This window comes from Corvus hawaiiensis, chromosome 4, assembly GCF_020740725.1.
Source record: "Corvus hawaiiensis isolate bCorHaw1 chromosome 4, bCorHaw1.pri.cur, whole genome shotgun sequence".
Classification (NCBI taxonomy): domain Eukaryota; kingdom Metazoa; phylum Chordata; class Aves; order Passeriformes; family Corvidae; genus Corvus; species Corvus hawaiiensis.
Window position 1 is genome coordinate 65929540 of NC_063216.1, and position 22799 is coordinate 65952338.

A 22799-nucleotide genomic window follows, 5' to 3' on the forward strand; every position below is an offset into this window, starting at 1 on the left:
GTTTCCCTTTTAGGAGTCCTTTCAAACTTGATCTTCCTCTTTGAGTTTATTTTGATACAAGTCCCTGAAAAGGTCGTGCCCTTTTATAACAAAATCATTGCATCTCTTTTTTTTGGCTTGAAAAAGCAAGCTAACAACACTTGAACATAATTAGATCTTCTGTCTCACAGATGACCCACACAAGTATTTATCACCCAAGAAAGTTCCTGATCTAGAGTTTTTGTAAAGTGATATCATATTAGGTGTCAGAACAATTCCACAAAGTTCAGAAGAGTTCTGAGGAATTACATGAAAATTTGTGTAGAGTTAACCTATGATTCATTTAGCTTGACCCCAGCTATTTGGAGCTCTGGAGTCAGAAATTTCTGCAAGAGTCAAAAATCTGTGTGGTAAACATACAGTGTGATGATTGGTTTTGTTGGGATAGGTTATCTCACAAAGAATGAAGTGTAGGCAGATAGGTATTCCTTTAATACCTGTTAAGCCATATAAGAGAATTGATCTGACTCTGAACAAATGCAGATTTTTTTTTTTTTTACATGAGGCATAGATGATTTTTGTACCTTCTTGAGCCCTTTTAAATGCCATGTTAAGACTTAAAACATATATTAGAAACAAGGCTTAGCATTGAAAATGCTGGGTTTAGTTTTCTTTAATGAAAAGTAATGTTTTAGGGTGTAAATCCATGTTTAAATGACATCTCCTTGGAAAGTCATCTTAATGCCCACTGACGAAATTCAGTACTTTACTGATGCTGGAGCCAATGAAGATCCTTTATTACAAGAATTGTTCAATCACCATCATCCCTGCTGGGTGAAAGATGCTACCTTATATAATACAGTTTACCATACTAGATCAGGATTACAGTTACGCCTTCAATTCTCATTGCCAGTTTGGAATGGATGCATAAGACTGTGCAACACTTATGCCTGGGGAAGAAACTGATGTATTTTTTGATTTATTCTTACATTATCAAATCATCCTTTGATCCCTTAGAAGGTTAAAGAATATTTTATTGCCCTTGAGATTTTGTATGTAGACAGACACAAGCATTTTCACTGATGTAATGATTCAACAAGCAAAGTTCAAATGATCAATAAGAAACCATAATTTCTGCAATGCTGCCTTATATTCTTTGTCAGCAAACAAGGAGGGAGGACAAGGATTCATCAACTCTCTGGAGAAACGGCACAAGTCAGTAAGGCAAGTGGAGGATTCAGAGATCATACGAACCCTTGCCATAGCTTGTCTTAAGTTTGCAAAAAAAAAAAAAAAGAAACTGTAGTCTATCATTCTAGAATGGTATATTTTGGAATATGTTGCAGATTGTGCACTTTGTCTCTTCAAAATAAACCATTTTAAAAAATTTTCTTTTTCTGTGACACTCCATTTTAAATCACAGGAGTGAACAGAAATGCCAGCAATTTTGTATATTTTCCTAAAAGATCCCTCTCCAGGGAAGAGGCTCATGAACCAGGATTTAATTCAGGAAAGAAAACAAGTCTGAATTACTATAATCAGTGAATTTTTGTTCAGATTGATGATAAAGAGCTGATCCTCTAGAGCTTTAATATTTGTATCAGTGTCTGTAAGTGTACTAAGGATCTAAAGGGTAAAGAATGAGCAAAATATCTAAAGCCTTCTTGGTGACAACTGCCCATTAGGAACAAATATACATAATTTTATTCCAACCAGCAGAACCACTGCTTCTGAGGCTGTTCTCAGTGTATGAATGATGCGGTAATTTTTTTTCTCTGGGTTTCATCAGTAGATAGAAGGCCTGTAGGAGAGATACCCATTTTTAAATCAAAATCTGGTTCTAGAATCTATCAAAAGCATCAGAAAGTGTACCTGGGATAGTTGGGAAGCTGTGGGAGATGGCAGATGATGGCATGGTTACAGTGTTATTACTGCCCTCTGTAAGGTAGAGGTTAGAGGGGTATAGTGCTTATGTAACAAAGAAACCTTTATCTGCTTATTAATCTTACAACTTGAAAAGCTAAAATGTATGTAGTTGTTTATTTGGCTTAAAGCTACCTCTGTGTTTCTGCATAGAGTGAGATGTTACAAGACAGCTTGCTGAGGAGTGGCAAAAAGCAGATGTGTTCTGAGAATTCATTTATTCTGTACGTTCTATATAGCTTGCAGAGCAGTCTTCACTATCTTGACCCTTTCACAGCTTGTTATGTGAATGTTTTGACTTTGTTTTGGTGTTAAATAGTTGTTGATAGCTGCTTTTCAGTAAACCTCTTGTGTTCTAAATATTCAGAATTTGTCTCAGTTGATCTGATAGTAGACCAACTGGTGCTGGAGTCAGAACTCCTAATGAAATGTTTATTATTTCTTGTAATTGTTAGAAGTTTATGAATATACCACGTATTTCCACCCCCAAAGAACTAACTGTGCAAATGCAGTACTCAATAGCAAATGTTTTAGTGGGCTGTGCTTAACCATGCTGTGTAAACGGGCTGTTTTAAGTTGATTCAACCAATGATAATTTTTGTGTAGACCTTTCCCTCTAGAACTCTACCAAAACACAATAGCTTGACACAACTTGAAAATACTCTGGTTGCTCTTTCCTTATTATTTGGCTAGATCTAACTTTGGAGAAATATTCTCAGGCCACCTTTGAGATTGTTTCTTCCTGGCCAAAAAAAACCCCCAGTTGTGCATTGGAGAAGAATATTATTTATGATCTGCTGCAGGCAAACTATCCTGAGTTTGAGAACTGATTTAACTACTGCTCTACCACAGACCTGCATATGGTGTGAGGATGTAGAAAGCAAACCAGAGATGTCTGTTTTCTCAAAATCTGCAAGAGAAGATTTGTGAAATGCATAGCTTCACATATATAGACAGATGAAGGCTAAAAAGATCTACTAAAACCGTAGTACTCTTTCTCACATTTTGTACCTTCCCACCTGTTATTCACTACTGCTGTAGACTTTCGTAGGAAGCATGTTTTTTACATGGCCTTCAGAAATATTTCATAGTGCAGTCTCTTTGGAATCCCTTACCTTTTGAAGAAATGTTGGTCAGTAATGAAGACTCTATAATTAAAAAGTAGTCTTTAATTTTCACTTAACTTTAATTTTCACTGGAATAATTAGGAGTTGTTTTGTACCTGTGAGTTGAGTATTAGTAAAAATAAACTAGAGGAGAGAGAAGGCAAGGAAGGTAAAAATAGGTAAAGGTATAGTTGAATATAATCTATTTTTACAGTGAATAGCTATAGTAGTCTTTTCAGTGGAAAAAGGCCGATTTTTATTTCCAAGGATTAAAGCACATAGCTTGTATTTAATTTCATGGTAAGTCTTTATGTTATTTGTGTTAATCCAACCCTGTAACAAGCATCAACATGTCATCAGAATTAGTATAAAAATTGCAATTATTTTTTCTTTGTTTTGCCCTTTTTCTATCAAGCCAAAGAGAGTAAGGCATTCTTTTTACCTTTTCTCCATCCATGGCTCATCTCTTTCAGTTTGGCTTTTAGGATGCTGCTGTTTGCCTCCTCCTTCCCAGCTGTTCACTAGAAGATTCAGGACTGAAGCCAGTTCATTTGCTTTCCTACTTTATTACCAAAAATGGCAAAATTTTGCCAATGTTGTCATTTTCCCATCTCAATAATAGATAATAAAGTTGCACATGGGAGTTTTTGCATATCTTCAATTTTTTGAGTGTGGGCGGAATACTATTTCAGGCTCTTACTCTGAAATGCTAAAACATGAAAGACTGTATTATGGTTTTTTTCCATGATAACCAATATTTTTAGCTTATTTCTGATTCATCTGAATCTGAGATAAGATGTCAAAAGCACAGATACAATGCTTTAAACACCTTGGGAAGACAAAGTGTTTCAGACGCTGTGTAGAGAAGAGGGGACAACCCTCCCTAAACTTTTGGAAATGTGGAGTTTTTATTTTTACATTTTACGAGAGGAGAAAGTTTCTTGACGTCAGCTGTAATTGAGTTTGACAGGAGCTAGTGTGGAAGACAAATTCTGTTGAATTTTGAGGACATCTAAAGGCTGTATTGTACAGGTGTTTTGCTTTTGTTGCATTTTTAAATGCAAAAATGCATGGATAAAATTTTTTTTTTAAATACAAGCAAAGAGCAAAAACCTCTTCAGAACCCTATATAATATCCAGGGCCAGATACAGACATTGTGAGTAATTACTAACATTACTTAACTGGAAGTAGTAAACTCTGGCACACCTTGTTGCTGATGTGAAATCTTCACCTGCTCCAATTTTGCAATGAAATCATATGACTGGCACCATTCCTCCTTTAGTTTGTCTCCATTCTTACTAATTAAAACATAGATGGCCATCAAACAGTTTTGTTTAAGGAAGACTCTGAATTGTGAGTTACTATAGATTTTAAGGTGAAAGGGGAGTATGATATATATGACTCAAGAATCAGTATAAGTATGTACATATAATCTCTTATGTAAGTAAGATTGTATAATCTTTAAGAGCTAAAGAACATTTTTGTAGAGGAGATGCAATATGATTAAAAGAATTAAAGAAAAGAGATTAGCTAACTTATCCATGAATGTATCTATTAGGTGATCGTTTTTTTAAGGGAGAAAATGTACTCCTGAAAAATGCAATGCTAATGTTTCAACAGATAGCAAAGCAAATTTTCCATATTATGGTCAGCGTAACAGAGTGTAGATGCATGTGGGAAAATACCTGTGTACAGGTACTGTACAGACATGCAATGGCAGGATTTTCAGGATTGTCAGCTAGAGGTGCTGGTTTCATAGTAGCAGCAGCTGATTTTCTGACCAGGCTATCACTCTGAAAAAAAGAGCTCAGCTGCTTCCTACGTGAGATTAATTGCCCAATTTTCATTGATTACTGTGGGCATTCTTGTATTCTTCTACATTTTCTCTGTGCAAATCATCTCCCTTAGAATAATCAAGATCAGTTAAAGCAGTCAGTGATGGAAAACTGAAAACTGGGGGTTATTACAATGATTAGCAGCAATATGGGCTATTAGATGATGGGTGACAGAAGTCCAAAACTAAGCATATTGATGAAACAACTATTGAAGTGTTCCTTTACTACTAAGCAGTCATGTTACTGGGGAGTGTCAGCAATTAGAAGTTAGGCTAATCGGGAGTAAGTGCAGCATCTGTAATTTCGGAACACATCTTTAAGGGTAAAATCATCTTTTGAATACTTCTCTTGGCATTCCCAGTCATGTTGCTATGTTAATATTTTGTAGTTCTGAAAGTAAATGTCTTTCTGAGGTAACAAATCTTTTGGCCTTCCAAATGTATTGATTGAATTTTAGTTAAAATACATTAGATACTATTTAAAAATGGTAATGTGTCACAGGAATATGTAATACAAGAAGAAGACTTCTACTGGCTGACAGTTAAAAGATTTAACCGTTGTTTCTAGACCTTCTCAGCTATCACCTTTAATCCTTAAAAGGCAAATTTTAGAGGCTATCTAGTTTGGATTTCAAAAAAGGAATTGGGTGCTAGAAGAGAGTATGTTACTTCTTCTCTCCTGGAAAGGGGAAGTACTTTTCTGGTAATTCCATGTAGTGTTCAGAAGAAAATATTCTCTTTCCACAGAATATTCCACCTCAACATAGTTCTTTGGGTTACAGATTTTAAGCAGCTGATATCTGTGCTTAGGATGATGTGCTGTAGTGGCAATCAGCCTTTAGTCCACAAGCCACACGTAGCCCCTTGGGACAGAGGCCCAGTCTGGTATGTGCCTTTGAGAGCTCACTGCGTGCCAGGCCTGTGCTTCCCGTGTTGAGGGCCTTCCATGATGCTCCCCCGATACGTTCCTATGCACAGGCCTTAAAATTGTTGTGTGTATGAACATGGCCCGCATTCACACACTTTCTTGGTGTCCCAGAAATGCCTGATAACTGCACATGTGCTGAGTCTGCCTCATGACCAGCACAGGTTTCTCAAGAGTGAGTTATGTCAGACCAGCTTAGTTTCCTTCTTTTAAAGGGTGTTCGGTTTAGTGGATGGAGGTGTGAAAGGTGGGATCTGATATTTGTCTGTAATACTTCTTTACCTGTGGCATTTTCAAATTCAAACTGAGGAAGGATTATCTAGACTTAATAATAGTAAGGATAATCTTAAACTGTTAAGAGATCAATACAGAACAGTTTAGGAAAACCACACACAGTGTTGATTCTCTTCCAAAATGGAAAAATTGTATCCAGTGAAGTTCTGCAGGGATTTACCCCAGGGCTAGCACTATTCAATGCTTGCATTAATGGTCTGGATGATGGAATACAGAATATACTTATTAAATTTGCAGGCTATGCTTGTCTAAGAAGGATTAAGAGGTCTTGTAAGGACAGAATTAGAATGATCTTGTGAAATGGATTTGAAAAAACAGGATGCTACTGAAAAGGAACAGTGTAAGGTACTGCATGAAGAAAAGGAACAAGAGAAGAAAAGCATGGCTATATAGCAGAAACAGCAGTGTGGATAGGAGACCTGCAGAAGGGGATTTTGAAGTTATAGTGAATTACGAGCTGAATGTCAGCCATGTCAAGTAGATACAAAGGAGGAAAATATTGTACTGGGAGGTGTAAACAAAAGTATACCTGGAGTAATCCCTTAGTTCTACTCAGTAGAGTGACCTTTATACTCTACTCAGCCCTGAGGATTCTAGTAGTGAATTCAACATGTCAAGAAGGATGTAGACTAACCTGAGAGATAGTCAAGTGGGGAGCAATGAAAACTAGACTTACTCATAACAGTTTGGGTAAATGTCTGCTAGATGGTTTGTATTTTCATTTGTAGATAACTGTTGTTTTATAGAAGGAGAGTGAACTTGAACTCCTTCTGAAGATCTTTTCAATCTGTGTGGTAAATTTAGATATGGCGTCCTGGAACTGACACCAGAACTGATCATTCAGCACCCTGATTGCAGTGGATGCTCACATAAGAGCTCACCTGAGGGCCAGCCTCAATGTACATGAGGGCCAATTCCCCAGCAAGTGTCACATCTCTGACACACACAACACCACTTCTGTGTGTGTGCTGCAGTCTTTTCATGGAGTAGGGAATGTGGCCTATGGCCCTTCTTTGCACCTGCACAAAGGCAAGTGGCCTCCCCAGCCTGAAGGGTTGGGCATCCCTGCGTTTGCTTTATGATTTACAGTTGACAAGAGACTCACATCTTTAATGGGTTTCAAATTTCACTAATGGAAAATATTTGCTGCTGTAAACAAAGTGAATCACCTTGTTGACAATTCAATACTGTATTTCACACATTAGTAAGTTTGTAAAACCGTTGGCACACTATTGGATGGGGTTGAAAGGCATTTGATACCAGCAGTTTCCTCTCTCATGTATATAGACCAGCAGCATGTTTTGCACGTGAAAAAAAGGAATCATTGTGGTTTGTCAGAATGTTGAAAATCTGAATGATGACTTTTTTAGGTAACTGTTATCTGGAGCACTCTTACCTGCAAGGACCTCAGTGGCTGGTTGTGATAAGCAAACTGCAAGGCAAACCAATAACATTTGTATTAAATAGAAGATGAAGAAACTTTTAAAAATAACTAGTAAATAATAAAATAATAAAATTTTCTGAAGAAAAAAATGTATCAAATGGTTTGAAATTAGGAAAACAAAAATTTTAAAATAATTGCTTGTTGGACAGATGAAATGGGTATTGTGTTTGTTAAGTAGAGCAGGGAGGAATTTATGCTCTTGGAAACAAGGAATGGTGTCTTGAGAAAAGGAAGCTCCAATGATGAGTGCTGTAGAGATCCAAGTCTGAGTAATATATTGTCCCAAGTAAAACTATGTTTCTATAATACTAGACCTTCAGAAATACGTGTAAATCTCTGTGTTTAAACTATATGTTGGTATTTACTAAAGCTTTTAAATTAGAGCATGAGGTTGAAATGGAGTGCATATGTTTGTGGTTTGCTGGGACTCTGTATGTCTAAGAAATGCACATTATGTCAGAAATAATCAAAGGAACTCTGTTGGTCTTTTGAGGGGTAATGTTCTTCTAAGATACTGCAAATAATTTGAAAGGATCCAGTCAGGAATTTCTCTCAAAATATTTGTGCTGTACTCACCACACCCACTTAACTGCTTAATATAAGATTGCATTGAAAAGCTTGTGTGCAGATGTAGAGATAATAGTCATGTAAAGAAATGGTAGAGTATAGCTCACATCTTTGGAATTTAAATGCACATTATGGATAGATAATTTTTGTGTACAGTTGTTAACACATATATCCTAATAGATTTTGAGTTTCTTTCTATATTGGAGATTGTTTCTTGAAAATGAGTTATACTGGAGGCGAGTGAAGATGGACACAGTACTTGTGTAGGTTAAGTGGAGCTGCAGAACTTCAGCACTAAGGCACAATGTAAATTTATACATAAACTCAGTGCACTGCAGAACTTAGCACTTGCAGTAACACAGCATCATATTACATTAATAAATTGAAGGGGACAGTAGACAATTTCCTTGTCCGTTCCCCACATCTCTCCCTTCTATCAGCTGTACCTTTTCTCCACTGAAGATAGTGTCATTATATTCAAACTGGAATTGTGTGGTTTTCATCTTAACTGGTTTTGCGTGTGACAGCATTATTAAAAATGTGTACAACGTACTAGTGATCCTGGTATGAATCTGTCTGAATACAGATAAAGCACAGTGTTGCATACTGAAAATCTTTTTCTGGGAATTCCTCAGAACGTCCATTAAAAAAAAAAAAAAGTAGTGAATTTCAGTTATTAGACATTTTGGCAACAGTGCACGATTTAAATGGCATTTTAATCTTTATTCAGGATGTCTGTCTGACCAGAAGATGAAGACAACTTTCTTATATTTAGCTTGGTAACTAGAGGTACTAAATTATGTATGTATAACATAAAAGCTAAAATAATAATTTAATTTTCTCAAAAAGTGAGTAACATCACATGAAACTTATCTAATGTCTGCAGAGACCTTGTGCATAGTTCTATGTGTTGCCTAGTGTCTTTACTTTTTGTCAGTCCATGGGGCTTTATTTACATAGCTAGGAAACATAGCTAGGTACATAGCTAGGTACATAGCTAGGTAAATTTAGCTAGAAAATTTAGCTAGAAAAATAGCTAGGTACATAGCTAGGAAAATTTAGCTGACATGCTCAGCTGTCATCTTTTGTTTAGGCCTTGTGCGAGCTGTTACAAATATCTGCATGTTTTTTAATGGACCAGTTAATTCAGAGGAAGTACTGAATAGCAACATTTAATCAGATTAATTCTTGGTATTAATGATAAATCAATAAGCATCTCTTCTGATAATGTATGTTACCCAGGTTTCCAGTAGAAGGAAACCAGCTTCCAAGATTGAGAAACTTCTATGCATCTTCCAAAAATTCCCTGTGGCAAGTTTCATATTTACTGCACATTGTTTCCAGGTGTGCATAGCGAAAATGGAGCTGCTGTTCTCTGGTATTCTGTATTTTTGAGCTGAGGGACTGGCATTTTCAGTAAAAGTTTACCTGAATTTGGGATGTCTCTGTGCATTAGATAACTCCATAATTTGTGTTACCAGAATTCCTTACTGTTGCTGTTGCTGTTACCCCTACCAGCACCTTTGTGACACAGGTGAAGTACCAGCATCATTGCAGGTGAAGAACAGAAGCTGAGAGAACAAAAGGTCATGCACAGATTTACAATGCTCCCAGGTCTTGCCATGCACAGTATGGGTTGTGGTGGTGGAGAGTGTGGTGTGAGGTATGGGAGTGGGTTCACAAAACCACTTCAGTCTTCTGGGTGAACTAAGTGAGCTGAATTAAGCACTTGGTGAATTAAGCACTGAAGATTTGAGACTTGCAGCAGAGAATGTCAGTATATCAAAACTGAACCTCAGCACGTTTATAGGTCTTCTAGGGTTTTTTTTGCTGGAATTCACCAGCTGCTACCTTTCCTGAGCCTAAGTACCTGGGGCTTCCTTCTAGGCATGGATCACTGCTTCTTTACCTGCACAAGTGATGAAAACAATGAAGGTGCTGGAGAAGAAGCATTAAAACACTTCAGAAAGCTGAAACGAAGGCCAGGGTGCTCCAGATCCTAAGCCTGAAGGCTTTGCCTTGTCTCATTTGGGAGGGAGTGACCTGCCCTTGAGCACCAGGCAGGGCTGGGGTGGTCACACACTGCTGTGGCTGCCAAAGGGCTCCAGGACTAAGGCATGGCACTGGGTGATCTTTTACATGCTTATTGTTTACTCGTGCAGACAATTCATGTGTTCTTAGAGGTTGGATCTACTTAATAAAGATGGTGTAGACCCAAGGGATGTGCTATTCGAGGGCAAAGGGAAGAATAATTGTAGTTCAGTATAGATAGTGTATTTGGGAAGTTCTGCTCTTGGCTTATTTTGTGAATTTCAGCCTCAGTGACTTGCTGAAAATCACATCTTACATGGCTGAATCTGAACTCTAGTAAATAGATATTTTTTTGCTCCCTGTAACTTAAAACCAGACTCAAGTCATTGAAAGAACTATTTCACAGACTGTTCATTAACTGTGCTGCTATACTTCTTACCCAGGAATTCACATGGTTGAAACTGATATTAAAAATAAGCTTTTCCATACTCTGGTGATTTAAACCTGCAAAGGGAGAAGGGACAGCAAACAGCCTCTTTTAGTATCACTTCCTTTCTGCTGCTGCTCTAGCTGTGGTGCAGAGGCAGTTAGGCATTCCCCCGTCCGTGATTTCTTTTCTTATTAATTTTCAATCTCCCCTTCTTTTGCTACTCAAAGTTATTTTTTAAAATAGAAATATAGAAGGCAGAAGCAGTGATTGTTGCAAGAAAGTACTATGGAAACCTGTCACGACAACAGTTTCAAATGAAAGTGAATCTTCAGCTGTTTAAGAAGTCCATGTATTTGTAGAAAACTCTGGTGTCTTCTCTGTGGTCAGAATTGAAAAGGAAGGAAGTGAATAGAGGAGTGTTGAGGGGATAATACATATTCTTGCTTTTCATGGGGGAAAATGCATTTCTGGGCTCAGCCTTGCAGTTATATATCCTGCAATGAACTTCTTATCTAAAATTTGTCAGTTATGTAATGTATTATAATGCTGTGGTAGCAATATTGTCCTTTATGGTTGGTGAGACATGTTTGCTGGAAAATCTAGCTTATAAGTGTTTCCACATGTTTTGTTGTTTGTTTTTGTGGGTTTTTTAAAGAAAACATAGGCAGAAAAATTATTCACAAAGGTCAAAAGAAGGTGGTGCAGAGAGCAATAACTAAATAAATATATCTTTAGCACACATTTCAATTGTGGATGATGGTCAGTATTTTTCAGATGGAAGATCAAAGCATGATGTGAACATATTAGATCCCAAGTCACTTGATATTTGTTCTCCGTGCCCTTGCTAAAGAAAACTCCATCAAATAAGTTTTGTTGTTATTAGTATAGCATGCAGAAGATAAAAAAGAACACAAATACGGTGCTGCTAGTAATGATATGACTTACAGATTCACTTTGGTCTGTTTCAGCACTCTGATGATGCATAATAGTGTACATACATCTATATATATGTGTGAACATTAATGTTTCTGAGTTAAAGTAAATATCTGGAATGCCAGTGATTAATCATTTAAATATAGCACTTCCTGGGGATATTCCAAAAATGTGAGCTCAAATGCTGAAGTATTTCATCTTTCTCTGGTCACTGAAGTTCCTGGGCATAGTCTATAAGGTTTGGTGGTCATGTTTGTTGCTGCTAGAAGTATTGGAAAGCAATATGTAATACCCAGAGAATACATAAGGAAGACTTACCTTTTTTTTTAAATTTAAAAAGTACTGCTGTCCTTAAAGGATTATTAAGGGAAAGAAAGACTTTTGGTGGAGAAGTCACTCTGAACTAGTAGATTAATCTTTTATAGTGTGTAAATTTAGAAAAATAGGGTGGTTTTTTTTAATTGACAAAGGTTTTATTTTCACATTTTGACTTAAACTTTTTACTGCAGAGTTATAAAGCCTTAACAATAATAGACATGGTGGTAGTCTCTTTTGTCCTGTGAGATCCTGATCGTTCAGATTTTGATGAGTCTGTGCACATTTATTAAAAGATGTATACTGAATTAGAAACAGATTATGGGATTGTGCAGACTTTGTCTGCTTTCAGCTGTGATATAGAAAGCTTTATATCACTTTGCCATTGTGCACTTGCCCTATATAGAGGTAATTTAGGAAGCCTAATGCAATTGATGTCCAACTGTGACATTTTTGTAAAAATAAAACTCTTTACTGCTCGTGGCCTTTCTAAATGGTTAATCAAAGTGGATTGACAGATTATGTGTCTGGAGTTTTTTTTCTTTCTTTTTTTTTTTTCCCCATGTAGGTGTTTGTGACTCATAAATGCAGAATTAGACCGAAAATCTGTGACTGGATAATGGAGTATTTGCAAGTACTTTATTGCACTTTTCCGTGCAGCACAACAAATAGCCTTCACTTTCCAGTGTTTATTTGTAAGGATTTATTATTGTGTGGCCCTGCTAATCTTGTAATTTCTGCTGCAGTTTTTATGATAGTGCAAGAAAGTGGTTTATAAATAGTTTCTATAAATGGGTATTCCTGAAAATGCTTCTGATCTGAACAATATTTTTATATAACTGTCTTTTATGGTGAAATAATAGGTGAAAATTGAGAAGCCATTAATGTTTTATATCCCTTCACTCTGCTATGAATCACCACTTAGCTGTTTGCCAAAATCTTTGTATTCTGTTTAGTGACAATTTTATATGAGGATCAGCTGGATAATTTTAAAATTAATTTCTAGTTTTTTTCTTTGAAGATTCATATAAATTAATTTGACCAGTTGTCACGTAAACATGAAAACTTAATCTTCCATTGTAGATGATGTTTTAAATACATATTAATTTAGAGTTAGATAGTGCTTTTTGAAGAATTTGGATAGCATTACTGTTCCAAAAATTTTAGATATCAATAAATTCTAAAGAATTAGCAGCTATGCAGTGTGTGTGTGTGTGTGTGTGTGTGTGTGTGTGAGGGGGGGAAAAAAAGTCAGAATACCTTAGAAAGCTATTAAAAATGACCTTGTGTTTTAGATCTCCCCACTGAGACTAGTTATTTTGAAATATAAAACACTTAGTTTGGTTTCAAACCAATTAGTAAGTGTCATTTGTGATCACTAAAAAATTATTCCTCATAGAATATTCATCATGAAAACACAGGAATGTTTAATAATACTGAGTTTAGCTTTCTTTGCAGACAGAAATTATTTTAAATTAGGGGCTGTTGCATAGTCTGCTTCTGGTTGTCCATCTGTTTAGGTGGTTTCTCTGGACTGGAACACTGCCAACCATTATGTGTTGGACATTTCTAACCACACTGAGATAGGACTAGATAATACCTACAAGGGCAAGAATGTATCTGATTCTAGTACTTTTAAGGTAATTAATGCAAATATGATGATTGATTCATCTCTTTATATGCGGAGAGGCCTGGGTCACTGCTATGAACTGCTCAGGTGTGAAAGGCTTTGTAAATAAAATACACTGTAGGGATAGAATGAAGGAGACTGGGAACACTATGTGTCAGTACAGAAACTGGAAACTAAGTTTGGGACTTGAAGGTAACTCCAAAGAGAAAGATAGGAATGGAAGGAGCTGTTATGAGAACCAGACTGCAGAAGGGCTGGAGGATGGACTGGGGGATGGGTAAGGTAGAGCTGGGAAATAAGGAAGTGGTGTTTGCATTGCTACAGGTGAAGAAAGGTAGGCTAAGATTAGATCTTGTTGAAAATAGTTTAGGTAAGACTGGAATGGAGACCATGAAGGTTTTTCTTTATCAAACGTTGCAGTGTTTTAATTACATGGGTCTAGTCTTTATAGAATGAGCTTAAATAAAGTAGTCTTCCAAAGTCCTAGTCCATTTAAGGGGTTTATACCAAATTGATTTAAATATTTCTGATTTGCTTTAGATAGTCAAAGGTGAACAGGATATATGAAATTCTGCTAAATTCCAGGGATGCAACTGAGCAGAGACTGACGTGGGCTTTGGCTGAATCTCTGTATAATCCATCCCAGCCTTTTAAATTGGTACTTTTGTGTATCTGTGTCTCTTCAAAACTAAAGCTACTCTGAGGTTCTTTCTGTCCAGATAAGATAGTATGTTATTGTTAAACGCCTCTCCCAGACTGTAATTCTATTTGTGGTTTCTACTGTTGACTGTTGATTGTTAACAGGTTCTGCAATAATGCAATTAGGTGATCCAAGAAGAACATACAAAGCATTAATAAGCCACATCTGCATAGAGCAGAGTGAAAAATATGATTGATTAGCCATGATACTCATCTAAATAAGATAATATAATTCATTTTGCCTCTTTCTCAGGTTAAAAACCTGCTCTGTCTTAATCCTCTCAGAAAAAATCAATGCTTCACTGTGTTCTTGATCTGCTACTCAGTGCCACATGAAATTCTGAGCTATTGTACATTGTTACATTTATGGTAACAAAAGATTTTAAGCTTTGGGTAAGCTCAAATGGCGTAGGGAACTGAATAGTATGTTGCATTAGAAAGGAGAAATCTTGCATCAAAATACTGCAGTTCTTGGGTGATGAATAATGTCGTCTGTGTGGAAGAAGAGGTGCACTCAGCTGCTTATTCTTCTCCTTTTTCACCTCCCTTCTGTCCTTCTGCAGGTAGCACCCCCAGTAAGTTCCCATTTGTGTGAAGGTTTCAGAATGCATTGCTGGCTGACAGCTGAAGTGAGGGGAGGGGACTGCCTTTTTTCAGTGGCGGAACTGGATCCCAGTGCCTGTGCTAGCTGCAGGCAAAGCTATTTCTTTTGCTGCACAGTATTTCTTTTTCTTTAGAGGACTTCAGATTTTTTTCCTTCATAGTAAAGTTTTTGTATGATACAGCTTTGCCCATTTGATTTTATTGGGACTAACCTTTGGTTTTTTTAAAGCCTAAAGATGTAAAATCTACTTCTATAAATGCAGATTCTGTAACAAAAAGAGGTCAGTTTTGTCATGCTTCTCCCAGTGGACAAATTTACAAGAGGACTTGGAAGACTGAGATTGTTGTCAGGGTGTGGGTAACACTGCCAACACTGAAGAAGTGTTTGGGGTGTATATATGTGCTTGCTCTCTTTCAAGCTGTCCTCAGTGAAACCTGATGAAAATGACTGCACAAGTCCATTGCTGCATTCTCCTGAAACTGTAAGAAGAACTAGGAAGGGAAAGTGGAGCAGAAAGCATGTCTTCTGGCTCATTCCTGAGCAGACTGCTGTGGTAAAAGCCTCCTTTGAGCAAGCAGGTGGATTAAGGCATCTCCAGCAGTCCTGCCAACCTACAGTTCTTCACCAAATTATCTGCAAACTTTCCTGTAGGTGTGTGATACAATAAATTTGAACTTTTTATTAAGAAGAAAAAAAACATTTTTAAATTCTATCGAACAGCAAGTCTGACCTTGATGGAGATCTGTCTGTAGTTGAGTATGAAAATATTAGCTGAAAAGACTAAACAGCTTCTTAAAGTTCATTCCTTTTAAATACTTGAGGGCACTTTAGGGCTGTTGACAATATATGCACAGGTTCCAGAAATGAGATGTTGTCACTTGCATGGGTAATTATTATCTTGTTGCAATGACTAGCAGGAGAACAAGAAAACCCAGATGGCTTTTGGTAGATATTTAAATCATTCAGAGCATACCATTTAAAGGATATTTTGTCTGAAATAGGATTTTAGATTTTTTTGTAAAGAGAGAAAAACGTGTTATAACCCTTCAGTAGCTAATTCCTAATGTTAATTGTTAATACTGAATTAAAAGTAAAACTTGACATTTCTGGTTTGTAATGGCTTTGTTCAACCATCTAACAGGGTGAGCATGTACATAATGACATTGTGAGGAGGAAGAAGAAAACATCTGGTCACAAGCTTTTGTCCAGATATCAAAATTAGTAATGAGATTTTGTGTCCTTATATTTCTCTTCTTCAGTAGTGGGACTTGAATCGGCAGGTGCAAGTTGGGGTAGCACAAGGACAGGAGAGGTGCTGCAATCTCACCTTCTGCTCTCTAAACTTCATCAGAAAGGGCCAGCTGTGTTTTTAATAGAGAAGCCACATCTTCAGGTGTGAACTGGTTTGTTATCAGTAAGGGGTTTAGAGATTGGTCAAATTGTGTAAGAGATGAGAGAAGCATTTTAAAAAGCTTGATTTGGCTCAGAAGCCCCCATTTCCATGTTGCCCAACTAGTTTTCTAAATTTGGTATTGTTTCTACTCTGACTTTATACTCTCCCTACACTCAAATAGTGCATTGTAGGATAAAATTTGTAATTGTTATGGGCTAGTCAGTCTAGCTGATCTGTCCTCAGAGGTGCCAGATACTTTCTTTGAAATTGCTGTCACGTTGATAGCCTAAGGCTTGGTAAACTTTGGAACATTGCTTGATGTTTCATGAGATAATTCTTCACAACAGTTCCTGATGCCTTTCTGTCCCATTAGCTCTTAGCCATCTGTTGCTTTGATTACACTATTATGGTGAATAAGTGTTTTGGCAAGCTATTTAGCTGTGTTGAAAAATCTTGTTTCTTTGCTTTCTAGTACTTTATTGCTACTGTTTCTTTTTTTTTCCCCTCCTCAACCTTTGTAGTGCAAAGCTTCTTGCTATTTCCTTCTTGTTATTCCAAGAAACAAAAGGCTGACCTAGTTTGAGGACATGATGAGGTTTATAACTGTGCTTTGTGGCTGTTCTCCTTTCATGTGAAAGCCCATCTACCAAAAGGGGTAGTGTATTCCAAACATGGGCTCACAGAAGGTAGATGTTATAACCTAACCATATTTAAATGTTTGGCTTTGGGACTCTTGCCTCTTAAGGCTTAAAATGTTCTTTTCTAATCTAGCCAATGTGTTATATCAGTATTACCTATTATATTTCTATAACGAATCATAATATTTTAACCTCTCATTCCTCCCAACACTGCAAAGGCTAAAACAGGAATATCTGGGATATCATTAGGAAGAAGCCTGTACTCTCTGGCTTTACACATTTGACCTTTTCATTTATTGCTCAGGTTTTAGAGATGAACAGAGTAAAAGACAGATGGAGTGATAATGAACACAGAGATGAGCTTCCCTAAGTAGGTTCATTTTTAGGAGTAGTGATACACCAATTAATTTTTTTAGGCATGGACTTTTGGAAACAGAATAAAATACTGTTTTTAGACTGAAACTGAATTTCATTGGCATTTAATTTCTACTTTTAGTTTTTTGTTACTTTTTCTTCAATTAAAATAGCTGAGTTATACCTCAAAGCAAGAATTCCAATGATTCTTAGTCAGTTATTAATTCTGCTCAGTAGGTCATTTTGCCTTGACCGTGACTTAGGTGGCCAACTTTTCTTCACTGTTTACTTGTTTGAGCTCTTTAAATTGAACTGCAGCTTTTCCTGGAATAACTTCTAATTTTTTCACTTCTGGTGTCTGTGAGAGATGACTAAGAACTGGGTAGCTGCAAGTGCTTGCAAAACTTTCTCAGTCACTTGGTCTTCAAGTAGTACTTGTCATTAGGGATAGTAACATTATTTATGGGAAAATTATTTGAAGGAGGCAGCATGTTGTAATGGTAGTGAGAGGAGAGAAGGGGCAAACACTGTAAAGGAGCATCTGACTGGGGATTTCCAGCCTCACAAAGGGGTCTTTTTTTGACCTTGTAAAGCAGTACTGTGTTGGAAATTGCAACTGCTGTCTTCTACAAACAAAAGGAGCTGTGTGAAGTAAACTTAAAAAAGTAACTGAAACAGTTCCCAATATAGAAAATCTTCTGTCAAATGAAATTAGTTAATACTAAATGCCAGTCAAAGGTACTCAGAAGTATAAGATGGAAACTGCTTTTGCATTTACTCTGTAAGGACTGCAGTAGCCTTTTATATTCCTCGTCAGAGAATATACGTTAATTTACGAGTTTGGTTATTTCAGTGCGCATCCTGTTCTAGGATTGTTGTATTTTAGTGCTGATTATTTCTTGATGGTTAGGGAATGTTGTGGTATTCCTTGCTTGCCACATTGTCAGACCACTCTGTTTAAGTGATTCCTGGAATAATTAGTAATTATGGATCTTCCTCCATCTAAGCACCCTATGTAATTATTTTTGAGCTGGGTTACACTTCTACTGCTTGCATATGGGACATGGTAAATGTTTTACATAAGAGGTGAGGATGTGACAGCACGCTGAAATCACAGCTAATGAGTAATATCTATCTATCTATCTGTATATGTATAGATATCTGTCTAAAGGCGGTGAAAATTTTCTATGGGGTTTCTGCCACAGCCTCTCCTGAACAGGGTTATCTGCTCTCTGCAGAATGGTAAAGATTTTCAGAGCCACTGTTCTGATTTTAATCAGCACAATAGAAATGTTCTTGTATACCTTAGTAGCTATGGAACTAATTTCTAAGTGAGGGACTAGTCCAAGTTTGACATCTCTGTATATGGTCCTTCCAAACTGTACTGTAAAAGAGCATTTCCTTAGAGAGGTGTTCTGATTATTGGTGGTGCAGGTCCTTGTGAAATTTAACTGCATGAAAGTTAACAGTTAATTACATTTGTAACACTACTTCTTCACGAAAGTAGTAGTAATTGCCACAGATAGTATTGACCATAAATATTTTTGCTAATTAACACATTTTCATTTGAGAAGGGAGTTGATAGTCCACACAGGTGAAAACCCTGTGGCATGGGATCTTAGGGACAGACTTGTACTGGATAAAGAAATAATGATGTGAAGTTCCCTAAGACAGAACTGGGTAGAGAAGAACGATCCACATGGTGAATCCTGTACCATGAGAAGGTGGAGTGTGAGTTTGGAAGCTGTGTTTGTAGCACTTGAGCCATTAGTTTTGCTTGTTAACCAAGTTTCTTATTTTTGGTTCAGCCTTATGCCAGGAATCTTCCTGTCACCAAATTAGCTCAGCGTCATCACCACACTCCCTTGTGAGGAGCAGATTTGCTCATCCAAGCTGCATTTCTAATGATGAAAAAGATTATTGCTCTTTCCTTAGCGATGCTTTCAGAAAATTATTCTGATAATACTAGTGGCAATCATAAAATAAAAAACTACAATTTTGGACCTTATAAAATAGTTGCGATATTGGAGTTAACACAATAAAATTGTTTGGTTTCATCCTAGGAGATATTTTCAAAATAGAAATGTAATATATATTTATTTAAGTCTTTAATGACATTTATATTTAGTCTTCATAGGGTTATTATTTTTGTGGGAAAGAAAGTGACCAAATGGGGTTGTGCTCTGAGAATGACTGTAACTGCCATGCTGGCCTGGACAGCATCTGCTGGGTTATTGAGTCCAGTTGCCTGGTCTTTGAAACAATGGCATGATGTAATTGTGAAAAAAACCCCACATTCATACTAATGACTGCATGACACTTACTTCTCGTCTTGTGTATGATTGTCTACAGAACCAAATGGAATGGGATGGGATAAAATTAATCAGAAATTATGTTAATAAAATGAACAGTTTTCATTGATAGAGAAAATGAACAAATGCATCTGGTGTGAACATCTCTTCATAGTTTTCTGCTGAATGAGTATCTTTATGTTTTGCAAAAACATAAAGTGAAATACCCATTCTGTTTTTTTCAGGTGATGACTGGTATCAGCCTTCTGACAAAGCTGTCTAATCTATTGTCTGATGGATGCTGAGAAACTTTGATGTTGAAAAATATTTGTGAGACTTGTTTCATGGTAGAACTAGCTTTTGAGCATGTTGATTTTTCTTCTATTTCCTTCATATGTTGAATTGATGACTCACTGAATCTTCTTAAGCACTTACATTTGTGGAATTTAGTTTCCATCTATCTGTAACATACTATGTTGTGAGTTGCCAGATGGAGGAGTGCTTTGAATGGAGAAGGGTATTATTGGTGGACTTAATGCCGTCTCTCCTTAACTCCCTGATTCATTATAATTTTTGCAGTCTGAAGATCACTGTAGTTAATTTTTGAGTAGGTGGTGTTGTTTCCCTACACTTTGTGGGGTCATGTTTTTATTTCACTTGTGTATGCTTGTGTTTATACGAGCTTAGATTACACTGTATTGCTAACATATTACTAAATGCTCCTCTGTTTTTCTTTGACCTCTATGCTCTTGATTGCCATAGCTTCAAGTTTATGGCAAATGTACAAATTTTTTACAGACAGAGATTCTTAGGAGAACACTGAAATTGCTAAGTTTGGTTGCCTGCAGTGGCAGACAACTTGGTTATATAATACTGCTGATGAACTCATCAAATTCCATCTCAAAAGTAGTTATATTATTTTCCATATTGTTCCTGTTGGATAGCTATTCTGAATATTCTCTGATGTGATTCCATTTTCCTTTGTAGATCACTGTTGGGGTTAGTTCTCTTTAACTTTGAATGCATACTTTCTTCTTGATAAAAATTATGGCAGCCTGTCGAATCTCAGAACTGTTTAGCTTTAAGCTTTGTCAGGTAGAAGGAAAATGTAAGGTACAAATCTTATCAATAAAATCTGTTAGTAGTAGCAAATTCTGAAATACTGGTTCTCAACTTTTTGTGCAGTGTGTATTAATGATGAACAGTTTAATTTTGAGATGTCTATACAAGCCTTAAAGTACAATAATTAATTTCTGCACTGCTTTTCAACATTTTCTTTTCACATAATTTTTGTCCCAAGTGGTGCTTCATTTTTTTTTAACGTATTGTCTAAACCTAGAAACTAGCTGTGCATAAAAATTTCCATTCTCTTAGGATTAGTCATAAACCAACAATGGACTGTTACATAGCTTGTCTGGGGCATATGAAACAAAAACTGTTTTCTGAGGTGAGAAAATTACTGTATATGAATCAAATAAAAGAATACACTTTGTTCTACATTGTCAGGGATTTGATATGTCTCCAATTCCAGTTATACAAGATGAACACATGAGCTAGAAACCCTCTATCTTGTGGCCATGTCCACAATTTAAAGCAAATAAGAAATAGGCCACCTGCATAATCTTTGTTCCATTCTGATTTTAATTTTGGTACTAGATTTGGAAGATACTTTGAGTATCAGCAGTTTCCATAATGATGTATTTTGGTTTGAAACTTCTGGCTAAAACCAGTTCTTTAGAAATAAAGCTCAGGCTCTCTTGGAGCATGTTTTAGTGTCTTTCGTGCCCAGTAGATGCAGAGTTAGTTTGCTAAACTGTCATGTGGGAGCTTTAAGATTGATTATTTGCCTGCAATTATTTGTGCCTGTATTGCCTGTTTGTCAGAAAAGTAAGTATCTGGCCATTGATTATTTAAGGCTGGATAGTGCCCATCTCACCTTTTGATGCTGTTCTACTTTTTATGATTTAATATATGAACTTTAGAGCCTGGCTGAAATCTAGTTCAGCACTCCTATAGTAGTAGTAAGGTATTGATTTTGTATTACTGACTCACTACCTGGTTTCATAATCATGTAAGTATTCTGTAAAAATTAGAACAATTTAGGAAAGGTTGGTAAATGAGGTGTGTCTTTTCTGTCTTTTCTTCCTTTCAGTTTCATTCTCTTTTTCTTCCAGAGTCTTTTCATTCTATTCCCCGTCCTCTTCCCATTTATATTTTCTTTCTCTTGTTCATTCTGTCCCCAAATTCCCTGCTTGCATTATAGTACTCTTCATTTTCTGACATCCCATTAATCTTCCAGTCTTTATGGCTTACTTTCCCACCTCCACAAGCACACCCACAGGATGCTTAGAAATTTTACAGCATACCCAGTTGTCAAAAAACTAAACCTACAAGTCCCAGACCCGTAATACTATGCTGGGAATGCTCATTAACTCCCACACTGTTTGGAAAAAGAAACTGGTATAGTTAGTATAAGGTCTGCAGACCATAATGCATGCCTAATATTCCTTTGCTTTCCACTAAACCTGGGAACGCCTCATTGGAGCTGGGAAAGAAGATGAGACCTGTTTTTTTTTGCTTTAACTGTGGTTTTGATCTTTATAGAAACCCTAGAAAAAGTGGCATGAATGTGCAGTTATAGGGGTGTGACCTCTGAAATGTTGGGTTTGAGGAGAGCATTGTTTGCCAACAGATCAGAAAACCTGTTGCCATAGGTGGATGTACCAGCAAGTGCATCCTCAGCACAGCAGCTGCACCATGGCCAAAGCCAAAGTGGGCTTTGTACTGGGAAGTGCCTGTGGTCTCGGATGATTCTGTCCAGCCTGACTGCCAGCATTTCTGTCAGACGATGTTCTTTACTGCTGGCACAAGTCACTAAGAAAAATGACAAAGGACTGCATCTCTAATGTGTGTGTGATCAACTGATTGCCCCCTCCACTAATTGCCTGTGAATGCTAATTAAAAAAGCAGTATTCAGTGTATGGATGACAGTGCTTAGTTTCCAAAGGCAATAATTTGAGGCTTTTCTCTTGCTAAATAGCACTCATGCCAGTGTTTAGTGTTGCTAAGTGGAATTATCATCAGATTCAATCTTAATCAGAGGTCTCTTAAATAGTGGACCTGGACAGTTTTTGGATAGTTTTCACTGCTCTGTATTGATTTTTTTTTTTTTTTTTTTTTTTTTTTTTTTTTTTTTTGCAAGCTTTGGAAATAATCACTGCATTACTTTGTTTCTTAATTCTGCTGTGAGGAAAATAAAGTTACTGTCAACAGTAGAAATAGAAATGTAGAAATACAAGCTTAAATTCTGCAGTAGTCAGTAGCAGGGGCTTGACCTGCTTGCTTCTTATTATCCTTCGTTAGTACTTTTTTTAAAGCCTGTATCACATTTAATGAACTATTTGGGAC

General features: G+C 36.7%; 1 protein-coding gene across 2 annotated transcripts in view; it reads left to right on the plus strand.

Moving 5' to 3' along the window:
* The window catches only part of COG5 (component of oligomeric golgi complex 5), a 185353-nt gene that overhangs the window by 100461 nt on the left and 62093 nt on the right, over nt 1-22799 (plus strand). The gene's annotated exons all lie outside the window — the stretch shown is intronic.